This window comes from Podarcis erhardii (genome assembly GCF_964252035.2).
Source record: "Podarcis erhardii genome assembly, chromosome: Z".
NCBI lineage: Eukaryota > Metazoa > Chordata > Lepidosauria > Squamata > Lacertidae > Podarcis > Podarcis erhardii.
Window position 1 is genome coordinate 19,615,272 of NC_138504.1, and position 23,405 is coordinate 19,638,676.

Genomic DNA, 23,405 nt, shown 5'->3' on the forward strand with positions numbered 1-23,405 from the left:
CCCTTAACACAGAGAAAGCTAAAACATTCTGCAGCTTGATTGCCCCTCAGTGGCAGAACATTCAGAGTGCTCCTTGCAGGCATATCTTAAACTTTAGTACCATGGGGCTCCAACCATTTGTGCCATATGACCAAGCAAGGCATATTTCCAACTGCAGCAGCCCCATTTCCTTTGTAAAAGATGGAAAAAACACAGTTCCATGGAACAACAGGTAATGTAGTGTGAAAGAAACATTGGGGGGCGGGGACAGAAGCCCTAACAGAATAATCAGCAACACCAAAACAATAATCACCGCATCTAAATACAGCCAATGGCACAAAACCATTCACTTCTACATGCCCCTGCTATTTGCAGAATCTACTGATCCCAGCAGAGCTAAATCTCTGCTGAGGACTTGTTGCCTCAGTTGGTCGGAATCACTGACTGCAGGTACAAGCCAGGGCACACTGAGCAGACCTCCTGGCCACCCAGGGATTTAGCCCCCTCTATATTTCTAGACAGGGTGCTCCCTTCCCCCAATATTGAGTGATGCACAAGAGCCAGATTCTGGACTTGAAGAATTCCAAGCACATTTATCTTCATTTTTCATTCTGGCCTAAATTATGCCAATAACCATAAACTAAATTTGGCATCAATTGTGTCTTTATTTGGGGAGGTCTTGGCGGTCTTAACACGCAAGGCACCAAAGTCAACCGTGGAAATCTTGCAACACGTCATGGATTCCATAGGTCCTCTCCAGTTGTAGAGAAGATGGAAGAAGAGAGAGAGAAAATATCTTGACTGGGGAAAGGATCAGATGTATTCTTCATGCTAATTTACGGTCAGGAGATTTCTTACTGAAATCCAACATTGCAACAGCTTGTGACAAATGTGGACAGATCTTTTGTTTGCTCAGAAAAAAGGGCAACACAAAAAACCAACAACTTTGCATATATGCAGCTTGTATGTATATTTTGGATTATAGTTTTTTAGCATCATTTTGAAAGGGGATGTTCAAGAACATGAAAACTGAGGTGTCTTAGGGCTGTTTTGCCTCATGGTTTTTGTTGCTGAACTCTAATAGAGAGAACACATGTATACACCCTTTGGACTGTGCCTGATGAAGCACTGCCGTTCACTTCTCTCCTCTTGAAGCATAAACTCTGCTGATGTATGTTGAAAAACTGCAGCAGAAATTGCAGTGTATATATATGTGTGTGTATATATATATTTATATATTTGGGTTTTTTTAAAGAAACACCAGCTTAAGATTTATTATGCAAAAAGATTGTATGAAAAGTTTTGTAAAAAAACAACAACACACCAAAGGAAGTACGATTCATGGATAAAGAAATCAACCTTCCTGCCAAAAAAGGATACATGCGTTCTCTCTATTAGGGTTCAGCAACAAAAGCCATGAGGCAAAACAGCCCTAAGACACCTCAGTTTTCATGTTCTTGAAAGTCCCCTCCCCCCAAAAAAATGATGATAAAAAACTATAATCCAAAATATATATACAAGCTGCATATATGCAAAGTTGTGGGTTTTTTTGTTGCCCTTTTTTCTGAGGAAACGACAGATCTGTCCACATTTGTCCACATTTTGATATTTCTCCAGGAAACCCTATTTTCCTTGTCTTTCATTCAGTTGGAAGTATTGGAGCCAGCCTGTCAAATATATATGGATTTCAAAGTCCTTTCCTCTTATTAATTTCCCCCTCTAATAACATTTTATATGTTGCCCAATTTCCCTTCATGTTTTTCTTCTTAACAGCAAAGGCTTTGATGGGTGAAATGCACCAAGGGCTTGTAGGTTCCAGGAGATATTTATATTTTATCCATGGTTTATATAAGGTCTGAGTTGTGTGGCTGTAGGTTTCCGCATGCAGTCCATATCTTTGCAATACAAGGCGTTTATACGGTTCATACTCTAGCGCGTGGGACAAAGGAAGATGGCCCATGAGATCCGCCAACTCCCCACCAATCAACGCCCTCAGAAAAGACATATACAATCTTGAGGGGACCCCCAGTTCCTGGCAGGTTAGTTTGAATAAAGTCAGATAGCTCAAGAGATCCATGGGGGGTTTATACACAGGGAAAAGACGTAAGTCAAAATCCCTCAGGGTAAACTCACGAGTAATGCTCCTTGGAACCACATATCGTGCCTCTTGGCCATAGCTGTACCTTGGGGAAGGGCGATAACTCGGGGCTCATCCATCTGGACGCTGAGGTTCCTGCCCTTCATACCTGTAAGAGGGTCTGGGATGCTGCCCGTAACCCTCCTCTTCCTCGTACCGTCAAACTGGCCTGCGGGGCTCCCAAGACCTTTCTGGTGAGTAAACCTGGGCTGGGCTAGGCGGTCAATACATCGTAGGTTGGCGACTTTCCTGGGGTGGGCGCTCCGGCTCTCAATAGTCGTCCTCTTCCCGAACCTCCCTTGGTCATCGCGGTGGTCCCTTGTCTAGTCTCCCGTCTACTCCTCTCGTCTAGTCTGCAGGGCTGCATCAATGGAGTGACCCACTTGGGGATACTTTTCCCGACATAGGAATGCTCCCTGGGGGCGACCCAGAACCCACTCGACGGCTTGGCCAGGCGAAAGCTCCATTCCCCTTGGCTGGGGCACCGGCTCTGAACTTGACTTGAGGGGTTGAGGTTGCGCTTCACCCCTGGGTTTAACTTGGGACTTTAGTTGTTTTGCAAACTCCTTTCCCCCAAAATTCTTGTAGCTTCCCCGTAACAAAAACCCAACGGGGGATGTTGGCCCCCTTAGTATTGGGGGGATTGAGCCCCCATGGCCAGGATTCAACCCAGATGGGAATGCATTTTATTATCTGTGTTTTACAATATTTATTATTATTTTTTAAAAAAAATATTTTATTTTCAATGCAAAATCATAAAAAATTACAAACATTATATCCAAAATAATACTGTACAAACAAGAAAGAAAAACAAGACATACAAAAAAGAAAGAAAAACAAAGTAAAAAACAAGACAAAAAGCATACATCTACAAATAAAACCATATCATCATTCTAATCTAATCAATACATACATACATATACACATATTGACTTCCTTCCTTTGTTCTAAGACCTCAAAATTTTTACTCTTACTGTATTGTTGTGTCTAATGTAGATTACTTCCACATTTGTACTTTTTAACACCATTTTTCTTTTTCTTTAACCCTCATCATTCATTACAAACCAATATGCTTACTCCAGAACAGTGTTTTTTCATATACTCTTTAGCACATCCCCGTTTTTTAATAATTTCTGGTCCGATTGTCCCCATATGAATGCTGTGTGTCTTGCCAGATTTATATATTCCCCAAATTTAATTTGCCATTCTTTCATTGATGGAATTTTTCTCCCTTTCCAGTTTTTTGCTCTAAGCATCCTGGCAGCTGTCGTTGCATAAAGGAATACTTTCCTTTGATTGTCGGGAATATTGTTTGTGATTATACCTAAAAGGAATGCCTCCGGTTTTTGACTGAAAAATATTTTAAACATCTTTTTGATTTCCTCATAAATTTCATTCTAGAATTGTTTAATAGGTCAGCATTCCCACCACATTTGAAACACTGTTCCTATTTCTTTTTTGCATCTCCAACAGGTATTTTAATTTGTAAATTTTAGCCAATTTTACCGGAGTTAAGTACCATTGGTACACCATTTTCATGAACTTTTCTCTGATTGTATAACATGCCGTAAACTTAATATCCCATTTCCATAATATCTCCCATTGGTCCAGCCGAATTACATATCCTATATTGCATGCCCATTTAGTCATATTCTTTTACTTCTTCATCCTTTAAGTCCCATTCTAATAATAAATTATACATTTTGGATATATTCTTTTTTGAGTTTTGTAATAATACTTTTTGTAATTTTGATTCTTCTTTTTCAAATCCTATTGCTTTATCCTGATTGAATATTTGGGCAATTTGGTGATATTGCATCCATGTGGTGCAGTATTGGGTCACCTCTTCATATGGTCTTAGTTTTAATTGGCCCTGTTCCTCTTTTAGGAGCGCCTGGTATGTTGCCATTCTTCCGATCATATTTTTCTTTTTAACCAATATTACTTCTAACAGTGAGGCCCACCATGGGGTTTTCTGTTCTAACAGCCTTCTATGTCTCACCCAGACCTTATATGATGAACTTGTAAATACATGACTTAGAAATTCTTTATGTACCACCACTTTGTTGTAAATTACATAGGCATGCCAACTGTATCTGTTGTTCCATCCCTCCAAGTCTAAAATGTCATTATTATCTAACTTAATCCAGTCTCTGATCCAACTAAAGCATGCTGCATCATAATCTATTCTCAGGCCTTCCACATCTGTCGCATGTCCCACTCGACTACAGATGGTGTGTGTCTTACAGCTGATGGTGGCTATCATTTACTTCCATATAACAACAACCCAACGGGGGATGTTGGCCCCCTGAATATTGGGGGGATTGAGCCCCCATGGCCAGGATTCAACCCAGATGGGAATGCATTTAATTATCTGTGTTTTCCAATATGTCTTGTAGCTTCTCCACCGCTGTCGTCTCCACCAGTTTGCCCCAGAATTTTTTGGGGGAGGAGTTAACATTCCAATTTCTCCTCCATCTTTGCCTTGCTGGCTAGTCCCATTTCCTTGACACTGTGTGGTCAAGTTTCTCAATGTGGCCTAGATGTGTTCATCTACATCTGTCGTATATCCCACTCGGCTACCTGTGCCCTAAGCCAAATTAATTGTTTGGTCCCATAGGCTGGCTTAAGATGTGGTTTTAAAAAACCTGTGGATTTTGCTCTAGTTAGAGTTGCCAGTCATTCTGGTTCTTTCCTTTTGGTTAAAAGTTATTTATTTGTTTGGAAACCTGTTATGGTGAGAGGAATAAATATAATAAAGGAGGGAGAAATCAATCTTGGTGTAGAAAAGCCCAAAAAACTGTGCAAAACCCTGTAATTCTATATATGAAAAATAGTACCATTCAAGTAGCAAATATTTCCACTGACTGTAAAACTTGGTTAACGACACATGGATTAAGGGGTTGAGGTTTGCGCTTCATCCTGGTGATTTAGTTTAGACCTTTGCCACTGCATTTCTGAGGGGAAGAGGGGGAGAGAAGAAGCAGGGGAATAAAGGGTTGTATATAAGAGTGACAGAATGCTTGTGCAACCAGTCAAGCAATAAAGAAGCTCTTGACTGTCAATTTAAGTATAACTCCTGTTCTTGTCTGGGGAAAACTCTGCTACAAACAGTGAGAAGCACACCAGAGAAGCAGAAAAAGGCAAAAGAAGTGTGTGGGAGAAACCTCTAATAGTTTCTCCTAGGGTTGACCTCCATTACTGGCAAGTAGACGAGCGTGGAGTTAGGAGCCAGTGTTGAGTGTGGTTGCTTGCATTGCCTTCTTCCGCCTGTCAGTGACCATCTGGTAGAGGGTGGGAACGAACCACCCCCAAACCGAGGTGCATCGGAACGAGGGATTACGGTTTGCCAAGGAGAAACGGGACAAACCATTCCTTGGACATCTGCCAGGATCCAGGAGGAGTCACCCCCCCCACCAGTGCTCTTCCAGTAGGGGAGAGGACATAAGAACTTGGTGGATCCTTGGGGGGGGGGAGTTGTAGGGGTTCCCGAAACCTCTAGCTGTCTTTCGAATGGACAGTGTTGAATATGAATGCTGGTCTGTATGATCACTATCATTAGTTGTTATTTTTTCCTCATTCAGTGGGGCTTGAAAATAGTTGTGAAAAATCACATCTAAAAAAAAACTAAAAAGAAAAAGAAAAGCATTTATTTCGATTTTTATTCTCTCTGCAAAAGGAAAGAAGGGAGAGACAGTACTTCATCTCACACAATCATTAGAGTGGTGCATTCAGGGATTAATTAACAAAAACGAGGAGGGTGCTCTGCTTAGAAAGCAGCAAAGAGCTGGCTGCTCCATCCCTTCCCACTGCTGCTGCTGCTGCTGCTGCTAATGGAGGTTTGGAGGAAAATGGGCTGAGTTCTGGGATTCGTCATGTGGCAGCTGCCATGCTGCCAGATTCCCCCTGTCCTACGTGCTCTGCCGGTCCATGTGGCCATTTGCAGAGGGGTGATTTCCACAGTCCCACACCATCACACACACCCTTCCTCTATGCTAGGGAAATAAAATTGCAGGAGTTCCCAGCTTCTGTGCGTACATCAGCGATAGGTACGCTTCAGTCCTTTCTACACCAAAACGGATTCTCTTTTAAACATGCCATCAGGTGGTACAGGCACACAGCTCACACCCGCCCTTAATAAACTTTTCAGCTACTTCAACCACTCCACTTTTTCCACGATCTGCATGTTCTTTTCACTCATTTTCTACAACTAGATGAAATCCATGCTACTCTCACATCAGTAGGAGCCCCACAACCACCACCCCGTCCCTCCAAATATTATATATAATATAATATATATATATATATATATATATATATATATATATATATATATATGATTAATCCGAAAGTCTATATATCTAGCAGGGTATCCTTTCCCCTCTTTTCTGCAGCAAGTTTCAACAAGGCACCAACATAGGTGAAGACCCACACCACAAACTTTTTTTTTTGTACTAAGCTTTTCATTTTGTCAGAATGCATCTCTTGTAACTTCAGTAATGGAAAGCATTCTGTGTTTACCAATTTTGTCGTACTCCTCTTCTTCCTCCTCCTCTTCATCTCAATATTCCCGTGGTTCTTCCCCCCCCCTTTTTAGAAAAGGTTTGGGTCATCTGAAAAATCTACCTGCAAGACAGAAGTCACTGGCTTCTTGTGTGGCTTGTCTTTAGCTTCCTCTAGCTTCTTTTTTTTCTGTACTAAGCTTTTCCAAAACCAGCAGCAGAAGCAGGATGGGACGGAGCAGCCAGCTCTTTGCTCCTTTCCAAGCAGAGCACCCTTTCTGGATTTTAGGACCCCCTCCTCTTTTTCGTTTTTTAATCCCTGATTGCACCTCCCTAATGACTGCGCCAGATGTAGCACTGCCATTCACTTCTCTCCTCTTGCAGAGAGAATGAAAAATCCATTTGTGGGACATCTTTTCAGGCTAGTGCCCTACCATGACCAACATTTTAAATTTGGCTTGGCGCCCTGTGATTATACTGGTTTTTGGTATTTTGATATTCCTCATATTAGTGTGTATTTTATATGTTAAAGTTAAGCATTTGTATGGGGAAAATGTATAGGTTTTTTACTCAGAGAGGGAAGGAGGAACAGATTAGCTAAGCATGGAAGAGGTAACTGTGTTAGACCAAGGGGTGGAGTTTATGGGCAATCTATCCGGAAGACATTTGTATTTCGAGGAGTTAGTGGTCTGACATGGTTACCCTTCCTGCCTTCTCTTCTCGCTCTCTATCTCCTGAGCCGTGTATTAGGAGATTTTTAATGCTTTATGTTTTTAGATATGCTCTAAGCCCCTCAGAGTCCCTTGGGAAAGCCAGCCGAATGGGTCGGGTATAAAGACGATGATGATGATTTATTTATTACATATAGCGGATGTGCATACAGAAACTGTGAAAAAATTGCAAAGTTTATATTTTAAAAAGATGAATACTACAATCACAGTTGCAAACACTTTCTTTTTGCACTTTCTAAATGGCTAATATTATTGTCCCTTGATGAAACCAAGTTAGCCCATTATTTCTTTGACCAAAAAAGCACCAGAAAGCAACATTTGTAAGGGCAGTACAGAATTGGCCAAGTGTGAAGGCTGGAGCACTTACAAGTGACGCACACAAAATGTAAGCCACAAAGAGCAACGTGAAGGTGTTTCCATGTGATGGCTACCTTTGCGCCACAAGGTATAATGTGCATATTCTTCTCCATGTCACGGCAAAGCCTGAGAAAGGTTTGCAGTATCACAAAGATGGCTGGGCAGCCAAGTAAAAAAAACAACCACCACCAAGCCAGCAGCCCCTCCTGTATGGCAATTATGTGTGCCAGCTCTCACGATACCATTTCTCAGAAGCAGTCATATGATGAATACAGTGCAAAGTCTCTGAGGTTTATGAGGCTTGTGCTGATCCGCTGCCTAGGCTTTAAGTTGCACCTCACTGGGCGGCAGCCTATGTAGTTTTCTGCCGCATTGCCCCTCCTAGGCAGCATGGAAACCATGTGATTCAACTTGGACCGGATGGCAGAGTAGTGGTTTGCAGCATAGTCTATGGACCTCAGGAATGTCAGCGAGTCCGTAGAGCTTGCCCAGGAGCACTGGGAAGACAGTGAAGAAAGCGACTGAGCACTAGATGAAGCTGAAGTGGTCTTCCGAGAAATGGGAGATACTTCTTTAGACAGCAGCCTCTGACTGTATAACTTAGTTAAGGACACATGACTTGTGGGTTTGAGGTTTGTACTTCACCCTGGGGAAGAACAGGACAATCTGAGAACAGGACAGCGCTTCCTTCTCTTCCCTCCTTCTTCACCGCCCCCTTATAACATGCAGTGAATCTTATGTCTTCCCTCCACAGCCTTTCCCAGTCATTTTGATATTTCTCCAGGAAACTCTATTTTTCTTTTCTTCCATTCAGTTGGAAGTATTGGAGCCAGTCTGTCAAATATTTATGGATTTCAATGTCTTTTCATCTCAATATATTATTTCCCCCTCTAATAACATTTTATATGTTTCCCAATTTCCCTTTATGTTTTCTTTCTTAACAGCAAAGGCTTCGATGGGCAAAATGCACCAAGGGGTTTTAGCTTCCAGTACTTATTTTTGTGGGAATGTTCAGGGATGAAAGAGAGGATATATTGTCTGATTATATCCTTTTCCAACTTGTGTTAACAAGTTCCACAATTTAGCACAGTAACATTCCCATTTTTTAAAACTTGCAGCGGATGTGTTTGCTCAGGCTCACTAAAGCCTCTATAATAACTGTTCTGGTATTTCCCCCTTTTTCCCTCATAAAAGATAAGACACGACACAGTATTCTATAAAAGTATAAAAAGGTTTACTCACACATTCTGTTTAAAATCGGATCCCAGAAGGCAGACTTAGCTTAGAAAAGTAACATCTACTTGGAAACTATTCCATAAGAAGACAGTCCTTTTGTCTTGGCTGGAAGCCAAGAGGGCATCTTTGGCTAAGCACCAGTTTGTCCCAAATGTGGGGGGGGGGGGCGGTAAGGTTTTAACAATCCAATTTCTGCTGCATTTTGCCTTGCTAGCCAGTCCCATTTCCTTGGCTCTATGTGGTCAAATTCGTCAATGTAACCTAAATGTGTCCCACTCGGCTACTTGTGCCCTGCATCAAATTTATTGTTTTGTCCCATAGGCTGGCTTAAGATGTGATGATAAAACTAAAAATTTTGCTCTAGTTGCCAATCATTCTAGTTCCTTCCTCCTGGTTAAAAATTGTTCATTTGTTTGGAAACCTGTTATCATGCCCTGCAGTATGCAAAAAGATAAAATCCAATGTATCCCCTTCCCTCTCGTCCATCTTTGCCTCACCTGCCAGGCGTGGCCATTCATATTTGTTGCACGTCCCTCGCTGCTAACAGGGCCCTGGGCTTCCCGCGGCTGATGGTGACAGTCATTTGCAGCCCCATAGCAACAGCCCGGCAGTGGGGGATGCCGGGCCCCTCAATATTGGGGGAACTGAGCACCCTGTCTAGAAATACTGAGGGGGCTAAAGCCCTGGGTGGCCAGGAGGTCTGGTCAGTGTGCCCTGCCTTGTACCTGCAGTCCGTGATTCCGACCAACTGAGGCAACAAGTCCTCAGCAGAGATTTAGCTCTGCTGGGATCAGTAGATTCTGCAAATAGCAGGGGCATGTAGAATTGAATGGTTTTGCGCCATAGGTTGTATTTAGATGTGGTGATTATTGCTTTGGTGTTGCTGATTATTCTCTTAGGGCTTCTGTTATTTTTTCCAATGTTGCTTTCACACGACATTACTTTTTGTTCCATGGAGCTGTGTTTTTTCCATCTTTTACAAAGGAAATGGGGCTGCTGCAGTTGGAAAGATGCCTTACTTGGTTATATGGCAAAATGGTTGGAGCCCCATGGTATTAAAATTTAAAATACGCCTGCAAGGAGCACTCTGAAGGTTCTGCCATTTGGGGACAATCAAGCTGCAGAAAGTTTTAGCTTTCTCTGGCTCTATGTGTTCTGAGGTGTGCATCCTCAGAAAAGGTTGAGCGCTTTAAGTGAGACAAAAGTTATTTGATGGCAGGGTGTGAATTGTGGAGCAGATTATACATTTTAGATAGATATTTTCCTTTAGACTGGATTAGAGTTCCCTTTTGTTTTGATATTTGGTATTAAAGTTTAAGACATGCCTGCAAGGAGGTGTGGGCCAGCTCTGACGCAGAGCACTCTGCATTTTCTGACATTTAGGTGCAATCAAACTGCAGAATCTGAACTACACACGGGGTGATAGCCCGGTAATGCACCATTGAATTTTTCTTGAAAAATCTGTGGGCCTGGTGTGACACAATATCAAATTTCATTGGACAACATTGCTTTTCACACATGCATGCTTCTCTTCCCCCCTTAAAATGGAAGCAAATAAGTAAAGATAAGGGGAGGAGGGGAGGTTATCTCTGCTGCTGTTTCCTAACAAATATTCTCAATTGCTAAGTCATGGTTTGATTTTTTGTTAGCTGCTTTGAGCTTTTCAGAAGGAAAGGAGAGGGAAAGTTCAACCAATTTAAATGAACCAATACATAAAGATATGAAAGGAACCCGTTGTTTCTGTATATAATGCTAATGTTACCATGAACAAAACTTTTATTTATGTTTTGTTTATTTGTTTAGAAACATTGTATGAAGCCCTGCAGCATGCAAATGATCTACAGATGGATACATTGAATGTTTCCCATTCCTCTCCCTCATCCACGACTAGCGGGCCATTTCCCTTGCCAGTCCTACTTCTCTGTGAAGTTATATTTCTCCATGTGACCGAGATGTGTCCTTCCACATCTGTCGCATTTCCCGCTCGGCTCCCTATGGCGTGTGTCTCTTGCAGCTGATGGTGGCTGTCATTTGCTTCCCCATAACAACAACCCGACGGGGGATGTGGGCCCCCTCAATATTGGGGGGATTGAGTCCCCATGGCCCGGATTCAACCCAGAGGGGAATGCATTTTATTATCTGTGTTTTCCAATAATTCTTGTTGCTTCCCCACCGCTATCGTCTCCACCAGTTTGCCCCAGATTTGGAGGGGGGTATTTTATTATATACATAATTTGCTTTCAGACTGCACTTCAAATGTGCAAAAGCATACACTCTGACAGCACCAGGAAAAAAAAACGGTTATCAGTTTTTACCTGATTAGTCACATTGTGTTAAACACAATGAGCTTCATAAAAAAACAGAACATGGAATCTAGAAGCATCCTAAGTTATATGCTAGCACTTGATTGTAGTACTCTGACTCAACAAAAGAAATAGAAATCCAACATAGTCATCACAATTAATTTACTAGTCTCTTCAAGACTGTATTTTCTTTCCAGTGTTTTGGTCTCCTGCTATATATGTAGAAATACACTTTGGGTAATAAAATTTACAGAAAGCCAAAGCCAAATAAAAATTAGTTATGCTGGGGAAAAATTGGGGGCTTATAAAAAATAAGATTTTCTTCATACCTTCCCCACCGCTATAGTCTTCACCAGTTTGCCCCAGATTTGGAGGGGGCGGTATTAACATTCCAATTTTAAAAGGAAAGATAGTAATATAGCAGCAGTAATGAAGAGGAAAGCTTTAGCATATGGAGGAGGAAAGTGGGAGTAAAAGAAGGGGGGGGGAGGCAGAAAACCACAGATGTCCAGCACATTCAAGTTGACAGTGTTGCTGCTGCTGTGGCAAATGTGGAGTTGTTTAAGTAATGGAAAAGTTCTTGAATCACAAGGTTTGCGTTGTATGCCTGTAGCACTTGATGGCGTGAATCCATCTTGCTATAGAAGAGGGCTGAAGCGTTCATGTAGCTGATGTCTGTACGGAAACTATGGGAAATCCTGTAATTCTATTTACCTAGCATAGAGGAAGGGGGGTGGGATGGTGGGGGTCTGCGGAAACCACCCCTCTGGAAATGGCCACGTGGACCAGCAGAGCAGGGAGGACGGGGTGAATGTGGCGCCATGGCATCCATGACGAAGCTGAGGACTCAGCCCGTCTTGTTCCAAGCCTCCACTAGCAGCAGCAGAAGGAGGAGGAGGAGGAGGAGGAGGAGGAAGGGACGGAGCAGCCATCTCTTTGCTGCTTTCCAAGCAGAGCACCTTTCTGGCTGTTAGGATTCCCTCCTCTTTTTTGTTAACTAATCCCTGAATGCACCTCCCTAATGACTGAGCCAGATGTAGCACAGCCTTTCACTTCTCTTCTCTTGCAGAGAGAATGAAAAATCCAGATAAATGTGCTTGGAATTCTTCAAGTCCAGACTCTGGCTCTTGTGGATCACTTGCTGGCTGATTCCAGTGGCTGCAAATGGTGTCATTGTACCTCCTGAAGGAGGCATTCCTGGCTGAGAGGAAGGGTGTGAACTGTGTGGCTATACCACCTGATTGCATGTTTGCAAGGGAATCAATTTTTGTGCAGAAAAGCGCTGAAAAGGACATTTGCCAATGCCCTTTTTGAGATGCAGTTTCACTAGAATGGTAACTTCTAACCTGGCCCTTTTCATAAATAAGGGGAATACTGAAGAGGTGAAATCAGAGCCTTTGAATAAGACACAAACACAGGTGAACAGCCACATGCACACCAGAAACTTTGTGAGTCCACACAGTCATCCATTGGGAAGAGGCATTTGAACTCCTAAACTGTGCTGTTGAAGGGGCCAAGTAGCATAAGGGTGTATCTTTGGACAAGCAACATCTTAATCTAAGTAACCCCTTAATGGGTAGCCAATCTAAGGGCTTTTTGAAAAGGGGTTTGATCTTGGTGCAGAAAAGGAGTGATGAGTACACATAGCTTTGCTCCTTTCCAAGCAGAGCGCCCTCTCTGGCTGTTAGGACCCCCTCCTCTTTTTTGTTAATTAATCCCTAAATGAACCTTCCTAATGACTGTGCCTGATGAAGCACTGCCATTCACACACACACGTGTGTGTGTGTGTGTGTGTGTGTGTGTGTATACCAGCTTAAGATTTATTATGCAAAAAGCTTTTATGAAAAGTTTTTTTTAAAAAACACACACACCAAAGGAAGTACAATTTATGGATGAAGAAATCAATGTGTTCACATGTGTTCTCTCTATTAGAGTTCAGCAACAAAAGCCATGAGGCAAAACAGCCCTAAGACACCTCAGATTTCATGTTCTTGAAAGTCCCCTTCACCCCCAAAAAATGATGTTAAAAAACTATAATCCAAAATATACATACAAGCTGCATATATGCAAAGTTGTTGGGTTTTTTTGTTGCTTTTTTTTCTGAGCAAATGACAGATCAGTCCACATTTGTCACAAGTTGCTGCATTGTTGGAAGCGTGTGATTTCAGTAAGAAATCTCCTGACCAGTAAACTAGCATGAAGAATCTGAGTGTTCTGAGCTTTAATAATAATAATAATAATAATAATAATAATAATAATAATAATCCGCCCAGTCTGACACACAAACGCCACAAAATTTCTTCTTCTGCAAAGTTTCTTCTTGTTTAATACAGCCATACGATAGTTATTGAAAAGTGGGCTTGCTTTCAACGCCCCCCCTCCCCGGCCTGCAAATTTTGTTTTCAGGCCGTTGGAAGAGAATAACAGATTGAGGGCAGAAAGTTGTTTCTGGAAGACCAGTCAAGGCATCAGCAACTGGCTGGCCAGACCCATGTTCTACAGTTTATCTGGAAGAGAAAGATGGTGGTCTCTTCATTACTGGATGCACAGGGTTAAAACATCTAATCCTTTCCCCTGTTCAGGTCTTTATTTTTTCTCTCTTCTTCTATCTCCTGTCTCACTGGAGAGAACCAAATGCCAGGATCCCACACTTGCAGTCTGTTTTAAGAGGTTGGTGGCAGAGATTCCTCTCCTCTTTTGAGCAAAGTTTGGATGCCTGCTCTGCAGCTTTTAAAGAGAGTAGGGAAGTCTCGGCTGTGGGCGGATCTTGCCCCTTCTTCGCCTGTTCCTCCAGCACGATCTGCAGGTCAAAGATATAGTCAATTACATGCTGCAAGATTTCCACTTGGCTGACTTTGGTGCCTTGCGGGATCCTCGGCACCAGCTTGCGCAGCTTGGAGTAGCAGTCATCCATGTCGTAAAGGAGGTTCTTGGGCTCCTCCTGAGCCGGGCTCTTGTTTTTTTGTTTTGGCAAGACTCATCGCATTTTATTGAAGGCCTGTGCAGCAGGAGTCACTGGCCAAGGGGCTTCGTTCTGTTACCCGTTCCCTGGGTGATGGTGAGGCTCTGATCAGAGAGGCAGCACACAGCTTGCTTCCTAGCAGATCCTGACTGATCTGACGGGACTGATTCCGTTCATGGCCATGAAGGAGGAGAAGCCAGCAGGGATTTGCAGAAGGGCAAGATTTCCTTCCTTAAGGTGGGAGAAGCAAGCAAGCAACCTCGAGAGAGAGATCTCGATACTGCCCCTTGCTTGCCAGCCTGGTTGATTCTCTATTGTGTGCACACAGAAAATGCTTCTCTTTGCAAAAAAGCCCCATGTATATATTTTAAAAACAGAAATGCTACCTTTGCAGCAGCAAATATGTTCTGATCCTTTCCCCAGTCAAGGTCTTTTCTCTCTCTTCTTCTATCTTCTGTACAACTGGAGAGGACCTATGGAATCTATGACCTCCCCAAATAAAGACACAATTGATGCCAATTTTGATGCCAAATATTCAGGATTGAACCACACGCCATTGGTGGGACATCTTTTCAGGATACAGCCCTACCATCACCAACATTTTAAATTTGACTTGGCACCCTGTGATTATACTGGTTTTTGGTATTTTGATGTTGCTTATATTAGTGTGTATTTTATATGTTAAAGTTAAACATTTGTATGGGAAAAAGGTATAGGTTTTTTTCCTCAGAGAGGGAAGGAGGAACAGATTAGCTAAGCTAGGAAGAGGTAACCGTGTTGGACCAAGGGGTGGAGTTTATGGGCAATCTATCCGGAAGACATTTGTATTTCGAGGAGTTAGTGGTTTGACATGGTTACCCTTCCTGCCTTCTCTTTCTTCTCCCTCTCAATCTCCTGAGCCGTGTATCAGGAGACTTTTAATGCTGGATGCTTTTAGATAAAGATGATGATTTATTACATATAGCTGCTGTGCATACAGAAAGCGTGCCAAAACTTGCAATGTTTATATTTTAAAAAGATGAATACTACAATCACAGTTGCAAACACTTTCTTTTTGCACTTTCTAAACATCTAATATTATAGTCCCTTGATGAAACCAAGTCACCCCATGATTTCTTAGACCCAAAAAGCACTAGAAATCAACATTTGTAAGGGCAGTACAGAATTGACCAAGTGTGAAGCCTGGAGCACTTACAAGTGACGCCACAAAATGTAAGCCACAAAGAGCAACGTGAAGGTGTTTCCATGCGATGGCTACCTTTGCGCCACAAGGTATAATGTGCATATTGGTTGGCATTCCAAACCATTCTTCTCCATGGCACGGCCAAGTTAAAAAAACCACCACCACCAAGCCAGCAGCACCCCCTGTATGGCAATTATGTGTGCCAGCTCTCACAATTCCATTTCTCAGAAGCAGTCATTTGATGAATACAATGCAAAGTCTCTGAGGTTTAAGAGGCTCGTGCTGATCCGCTGCCTAGGCTTTAAGTTGCACCTCACTGGGTGGCAGCCTATGTAGTTTTCTGCCGCATTGCCCCTCCTAGACAGCCTGGAAACCATGTGATTCAGCTTGAACTGGATGAAAGAGTAGTGGAATTCCCTCTCTTTGTTCAGCTTGCGGAAATTGTCTGCCCTGTGGTTGGCATCATAGTCTATGGACCTCAGGGATGTCAGCGAGCCCATAGAGCTTGCACAGGAGCTTGCCCAGCGACCGAGTGCTAGATGAAGTTGAAGTGGCCTTTCGGAGAAATGGGAGATACTTCTTTAGATAGCAGCCTCTGACTGTAAAACTTAGTTAAGGGCACATGACTTGTGGGGTTGAGGTTTGCTCTTCACCCTGGGGTTGTAGCTTGGACGTTTGCTGAGGGGTCAAGAGGTGAGGAATTTGAGTCTGGTCCTTCCACAGGTTGGGAAGAAGGAGGTGGCAGGCTGTCCCCAATCTGAGAACAGGAAAGTGCTTCCTTCTCTTCCCTCCTTCTTCACCGCCCCCTTATAACATGCATTTCCCTCCACAGCCTTTCCCAGTCATTTTGATATTTCTCCAGGAAACCCTATTTTTCTTGTCTTTCATTCAGGTGGAAGTATTGGAGCTGGTCTGCCAAATATATATGGATTTCAAAGTTCTTAATTTATTAATTTTCATTAGATTCTGCAAATCATTAGATTCTGCAAATAGCAGGAGCATGAAGAATTTATTTTCTCTGTTTCCGTTTAAAGCAATCTATAAATAAGGACATTCAATGAACCACCTCAAGAAGTCATTCAAATAAGTTTGCAGGCTGCATGCAGTTCCATGCTTTCTCTTGTTACTGTTTTTCTTTTTTTAAAAAATGATAATATCACAGAGCCCAAGAGAGAGTCTCAAGGAGGAAGTATCTCTTTGCTTCAGTTTCACGTTGACTCCTGAGTTGTTTGGTTCACACAAGTGCTTGTTCCAACGGCGGCTGCTTCGCACTGCAGATCTGGAAGACGGGATTTTGCTGTGCAATGCTTTCGTGGAAATGTCACTTACTGGCAACATTCACTGGGCACTGAGAGAGATAAAAAGCTGCAATCCAGTGACTGCCTCGATGGTACACGGGGGGGGGGGGGGCGACCCTGCTCACGGACCTGCACTGGATCCCACCATGCAGGGGAGAGGGAGAAAAAGGACAGAGCCATAGCACTCTGACTGGGGATCCTTGCCCAAGGAAAACGAGATGCCAAACTGCACCCACATCCAACGTCTGGGTTGACATTCACCAAGTACATCTTTCTGCATGCAAGCATCCTTGGATCTTGGCCTGTAGCTTTCCCGGCTAGTCCTTTATTTAGATATGGTGTGTGACTATGGGCTTTTGGGGGGGTGGGGGTGGGCGAGGCTGTTCCTCTTTTCTATTCCCATGTGAAGTACAAAAAAATAATAATATTTAACCATTTCCCCCCTACGTACATATTGAAGTAGAATCGATAACTGGTTAGCGTATGTACAAAATCTTTACAGAATTCTATCTTGTAGCTTTAAAAAATATAAATATGGATATTGTTCAAGACGGCAGGTCTCTCATTAATATTTTAATTAAGGCTTCATTATTGTATTGCCTGAGAAAAGCTTGAGCGTTTTAAGTGAGACAAAAGTTCTATAATGGCAAGGTGTGAATTGTTGAGGAGATTATACATTTTAGATAGATATTTTCCTTTAGGCTGGATTAGAGTTCCCTTTAGTTTTGATATTTCTCCAGCAAACATTATTTTCCTTGTCTTTCATTCAGTTGGAAGTATTGGAGCCAGCCTGTCAAATATATATGGATGTCAAAGTCCTTTCCTCTTAATTTATTAATTTTCCTCTCTAAGAACATTTTATATGTTGCCCAATTTCCCTTCATGTTTTTCTTCCTAAAGCCAAAGGCTTCGATGGGTGAAATGCACCAAGGGGTTGTAGGTTCTAGGAGATATTTATATTTAATCCATGGATTATATAAGGCCTGAGTTGTGTAGCTGCATCTTCTGGTAAGGTGTCGGCAAGGGATTGAATCTTGGTGTAGAAATGGAGAAAGGACACTTGTGTTGAAGGGTTTAGGATACCCGGCTGCGAATAACACAGGTGCATCCTCCGCAAATTTGGAGTGTGTGCAGTAACTGAAAAGTTCATTAAAGGCAGGGTGTGACCTGTGTGGCTGTACCACCTGAAGGCATGTTTGGAACGGAATCCATATTGGTGTAGGAAAGGCTGAAGCATACATATTGCGTGGTGAGTTCCCGCCGCCCACCAGGATAAATAAAGACATGAGACACCATAATTTAAGGTTAATTGGGTGAATTAGGCCACAACTTTATTGAACTCAGGAATGAGAGGCATTGGCTTAGGCATTGGTCCTATCGACTATCCGGCTCCAGCCCATTTTCTGGAGACACAGGGAAGGGTTAACACTATATCGGGGGAGTCTCCTGCCGAGGCACGTCGACTAGGAGCTCCCCCAGGTCACCGCTCGGGCGCGTGCCTTTGGCCCACACCTCCATAGGCTTCGGACAGGGCCACGCCCCCCGGAGTCCTTTAACGGACCACCCTTCGCTCGCTGGGGGGAAGGTGATGGCGTTCCTCCCCCCCCACATCCTCTTAACCTCTTCTTACCAATGCCTACCGCCAATGCCGAAGAGTTGTGACGAGTTGCTATGAGGTAGGCGAAAAACCAAAAGGCTATAAATTGCCAATTGGGAAAAATTCCTACCATGCCCCTTGCGGCGGCAGACCGAAGTCCAAAGCAAAGTCAAACTTAAAGGGAGGGAGGGTGGGAAAAACGTGAGGGCTAGCCGGCGAAAAGAGGGCGAGCCCCTCTGCGCCGGCCCTAAATAGGGCAGGCCACGCCCCCCCAGGCAGCCGATTGGCCGGCTGGGGGGGCAGACGCGGCCGGGATATCCCTGTTCTCGCGGGGGCTGAAACCAGCCCCCGCTCATGTGGGGTGGGCGTGAAGCCCGCAACCCCACCTCCTGGGCAGGCCGGAAGTGGCTTTGCTGATGTATGTAAACAAACTGTGGAGAAACCTGCAATTTTTTATTTGAAAAGGAAAGATAGTACTTGAGCAGCAGCTATGAAGAGGAAAGCAGAAACTGTGGGAAATCCCGTAATTCTATTTACATAGTATAGAGGAAGGGGGTGGGATGGTGGGGGGCTGCGGAAACCACCCTTCTGCAAATGGCACCAATGACGAAGCCGGGAACTCGGCCTGCTTTGCTCCAGGTCTCATTAGCAGCAGCAGCAGCAGAAGAAGAAGGAGGAGGAGGAAGGGACGGAGCAGCCAGCTCTTTGCTGCTTTCCAAGCAGAGCACCCTTTCTGGCTTTTAGGATCCCCTCCTCTTTTTTCTTAATTGATCCCTGAATGCACCTCCCTAATGACTGCACCAGATGTAGCACAGCCTTTCACTTCTCTTCTCTTCTCTTGCAGAGAGAATGAAAAAGCCAAATAAATGTGCTTGGGATTCTTCAAGTCCAGAATCTGGCTCTTGTGGATCACTTGCTGGCTGATTCCAGAGGCTGCAAATGGTTTCTTTTTCTTTTTTTAATTTTTATTTCAAAAGCAAAAAATACAAAAGAAATGGGGCTGCTGCAGTTGGAAAGATGCCTTACTTGGTTAGTTGGCACAAATGGTTGGAGCCCCATGGTATTAAAGTTTGAGATACGCCTGCAAGGAGCACTCTGAATGTTCTGCCATTGGGGGGCAATCAAGCTGCAGAATGTGTTAGCTTTCTCTCTCCCTATGTGTTCTGAGGTGTTCATCCTCAGAAAAGGTTGAGCGTTTTAAGTGAGACAAAAGTTCTATAATGTCAGGGTGTGAATTGTGGAGGAGATTATACATTTTAGATAGATATTTTCCTTTAGGCTGGATTAGAGTTCCCTTTAGTTTTGATATTTCTCCAGCACGCCCTATTTTCCTTGTCTTTCTTTCAGTTGGATGTATTGGAGCCAGCCTGTCAAATATATATGGATGTCAAGGTCCTTTCCTCTTAATTTATTAATTTCCCCCTCTAATAACATTTTATATGTTGCGCAATTTCCCTTCATGTTTTTGTTCTTAACGACAAAGGCTTCAATGTGTGAAATGCACCAAGGAGATGCAAGTTCCAGGAGATATTTATATTTTATCCATGGTTTATATAAGGTCTGAGTTGTGTGGCTGCATCTTCTGGTAAGGTGTTGGCAAGGGATTGTATCGGGGTGCAGAAAAGGAGAAAGGACACTTGTGTTGAGGGGTTCTGGGATACCCGGCTGCGAGTAACACAGGTGCATCCTCCGCAAATTTGGAGTGTGTGCAGTAACTGAAAGGTTCATTAAGGGCAGGGTGTGAACTGTGTGGCTGTACCACCTGAAGGCATGTTTGGAACGGAATCCATTTTGGTGTAGGAAAGGGCTGAGGCATACATATTGCTGATGTATGTACAGAAACTGTGGAGAAACCTGCAATTTTTTATTTTAAAAGGAAAGATAGTACTTGAGCAGAAGCAATGAAGAGGAAAGTTTTATCATATGGAGGAGTAAAGTGGGAGTAAAAGAAGGTGGGGGGAGGCAGAAAACCACAGATGTCCAGCACATTCAAGTTGATAGTGTTGCTGCCGCAGAGGCAAATCTGGCTGATGAAGCACTGCCATTCACTTCTCTCCTCTTGAAGCATAAACTCTGCTGATGTATGTTGAGAAACTGCAGCAGAAATTGCAGTGTATATATGTGTGTGTGTGTGTGTGTGTGTGTCTATATATATATATATATATATATATATGGTTTTTTTTAAAGAAACACCAGTTTAAAATTTATTATGCAAAAAGCTTTTATGAAAAGTTTTTTTTAAAAAAAACACACACACCAAAGGAAGTAGAATTTATGGATGAAGAAATCAACCTTCCTGCCAAAAAAGGATACATGTGTGTTCTCTCTATTAGAGTTGAGCAACAAAAACCATGAGGCAAAACAGCCCTAAGACACCTCAGTTTTCATGTTCTTGAAAGTCCCTTTCACCGCAAAAAAATTATGTTAAAAAACTATAATCCAAAATATACATACAAGCTGCATATATGCAAAGTTGTTGGGTTTTTTTTGTTGCCCTTTTTTCTGAGCAAATGACAGATCAGTCCACATTTGTCACAAGTTGCTGCATTGTTGGAAGCGTGTGATTTCAGTAAGAAATCTCCTGACCAGTAAACTAGCATGAAGAATCTGAGTGTTCTGAGCTTTAATAATAATAATAATAATAATAATAATAATAATAATAATAATAATCCGCCCAGTCTGACACACAAACGCCACAAAATTTCTTCTTCTGCAAAGTTTCTTCTTGTTTAATACAGCCATACGATAGTTATTGAAAAGTGGGCTTGCTTTCAACGCCCCCCCTCCCTGGCCTGCAAATTTTGTTTTCAGGCCGTTGGAAGAGAATAACAGATTGAGGGCAGAAGGTTGATTCTGGAAGACCAGTCAAGGCATCAGCAACTGGCTGGCCAGACCCATGTTCTACAGTTTATCTGGAAGAGAAAGATGGTGGTCTCTTCATTACTGGATGCACGGGGTTAAAACATCTAATCCTTTCCCCTGTTCAGGTCTTTATTTTTTCTCTCTTCTTCTATCTCCTGTCTCACTGGAGAGAACCAAATGCCAGGATCCCATACTTGCAGTCTGTTTTAAGAGGTTAGTGGCAGAGATTCCTCTCCTCTTTTGAGCAAAATTTGGATGCCTGCTCTGCAGCTTTTAAAGAGAGTAGGGAAGTCTCGGCTGTGGGCGGATCTTGCCCCTTCTTCGCCTGTTCCTCTAGCACGATCTGCAGGTCAAAGATATAGTCGATTACATGCTGCAAGATTTCCACTTGGCTGACTTTGGTGCCTTGCGGGATCCTCGGCACCAGCTTGCGCAGCTTGGAGTAGCAGTCATTCATGTCGTAAAGGAGGTTCTTGGGCTCCTCCTGAGCCGGGCTCTTGTTTTTTTGTTTTGGCAAGACTCATCACATTTTATTAAAGGCCTGTGCAGCAGGAGTCACTGGCCGAGGGGCTTCGTTCTGTTGCTCGTTCCCTGGGTGATGGTGAGGCTCTGATGAGAGAGGCAGCACACAGCTTGCTTCCTAGCTTATCCTGACTGATCTGACGGGACTGATTCCGTTCATGGCCATGAAGGAGGAGAAGCCAGCAGGGATTTGCAGAAGGGCAAGATTTCCTTCCTTAAGGCGGGAGAAGCAAGCAAGCAACCTCGAGAGAGAGATCTCGATACTGCCTCTTGCTTGCCAGCCTGGTTGATTCTCTACTGTGCGCACACAGAAAATGCTTCTCTTTGCAAAAAAGCCCCATGTATATATTTTAAAAACAGAAATGCTACCTTTGCAGTAGCAAATATTTTCTGATCCTTTCCCCAGTCAAGGTCTTTTCTCTCTCTCTCCTTCCATCTTCTGTACAACTGGAGAGGACCTATGGAATCTATGACGTGTTGCAAGATTTCCATGGCTGACTTTGGTGCCTTGCGTGTTAAGACCCCCAAGACCTCCCCAAATAAAGGCACAATTGATGCCAAATTTAGTTTAAGATTATTGGCATAATTTTGGCCAGAATGAAAAATGAAGATAAATGTGCTTGGGATTCTTCAAGTCCAGAATCTGGCTCTTGTGGATCACTTGCTGGCTGATTCCAGTGGATTCAAATGGTTTCTTTTTCTGTCTTTTTCTTTTTATTTCAAAACCAAAAAAAAAAAATTACAAACATCAAATTCAAAATCCATATTCATTTTATAATTTAAGCCTGTTATATAGATTACCTAAATTAAAATATATCTAAATACTCTAGGCTTCCATTTGTTGTATGCAAATACAACACAATTAACAAATTATATTATAAATGATATTATTGGTTCCCATATACCCCCACTCCCCTTCACCTATGTGTGATTTCAGTATTTTACTTCTTCCATCTTCTTGTGTTGTTAATAATTTAATAATTTAATAATTTAATAATTATTCAATTGATTTTATTATTATTTTCTTGCTTACCCCTGCATGTTTTACACATTCTCTATTAATATTTCAATTCCGGAAACCATATTTTTTAATGTATTCCTTCACTCCATCCCACTCTCTAATTATTCTCTGATTTGAGTGGCCTCTAATAATTGCCATCAATTCTGCCATTTCTACAAACTTGCCAAGTTTGTTTTGCCATTCTAATAGTGATGGGATATTCTGGCAGCTGCTGTTGTGTAAAGGAATAGATTTTTCTTGTCTTTGGGGATGTCATTAGATATTAGGCCGAAAGCTTTCATTAGGTGATATACAGCAGGGTTGGGCAGGAAAGTAGCCCAAACATACCTAGAAACATAATCAATTATAATAGAAACATATTGCTTCCCAGTACTGGTTTTCTGCAAGGGACCCACCAAATCCATCCCTTTTCTTTTTTTATACTAAGCTTTTTAGAGAGGGACAGGCGCACGAAAGGGTTGCAAAACATGAGTCAAACAGTAGTATGATGCAGCCTTTTTTGCTGTTAGGATCCCCTCTTTTTTTGTGTTAATTAATCCCTGAATGAACCTCTCTAATGATTCTGCCTGATAAAGCACTGCATCTTTCTTCTCTTCTTTTGCAGACAGAATGAAAAAACAAATAAATGTTTTTCTTTTTCTTTGTGTTTTTGGATGTGAAAAATAACTTTATTTTCAAGCCCCACTGAGTCAAGAAATAATAACAACTATCGATA

At 42.6% G+C, this 23,405-nt stretch overlaps 1 protein-coding gene and 2 pseudogenes across 16 annotated transcripts in view; 1 reads left to right on the forward strand and 2 right to left on the reverse strand.

The window, feature by feature from the left end:
- The window catches only part of LOC309334002 (putative G-protein coupled receptor 34), a 200,513-nt gene that overhangs the window by 57,977 nt on the left and 119,131 nt on the right, over positions 1–23,405 (forward strand). The window lies entirely within an intron of this gene.
- On the reverse strand, positions 13,589–14,618 carry LOC309333415 (DNA-binding protein inhibitor ID-3-A-like; annotated as a pseudogene). The gene is made up of 2 exons: positions 14,287–14,618; positions 13,589–14,221 (listed from the first exon to the last, which is right to left on the reverse strand). The product of its transcript is annotated as a DNA-binding protein inhibitor ID-3-A-like (transcript).
- LOC309334050 (DNA-binding protein inhibitor ID-3-A-like) lies at positions 21,004–21,829 on the reverse strand (annotated as a pseudogene). The gene is made up of 2 exons: positions 21,707–21,829; positions 21,004–21,641 (listed from the first exon to the last, which is right to left on the reverse strand). The product of its transcript is annotated as a DNA-binding protein inhibitor ID-3-A-like (transcript).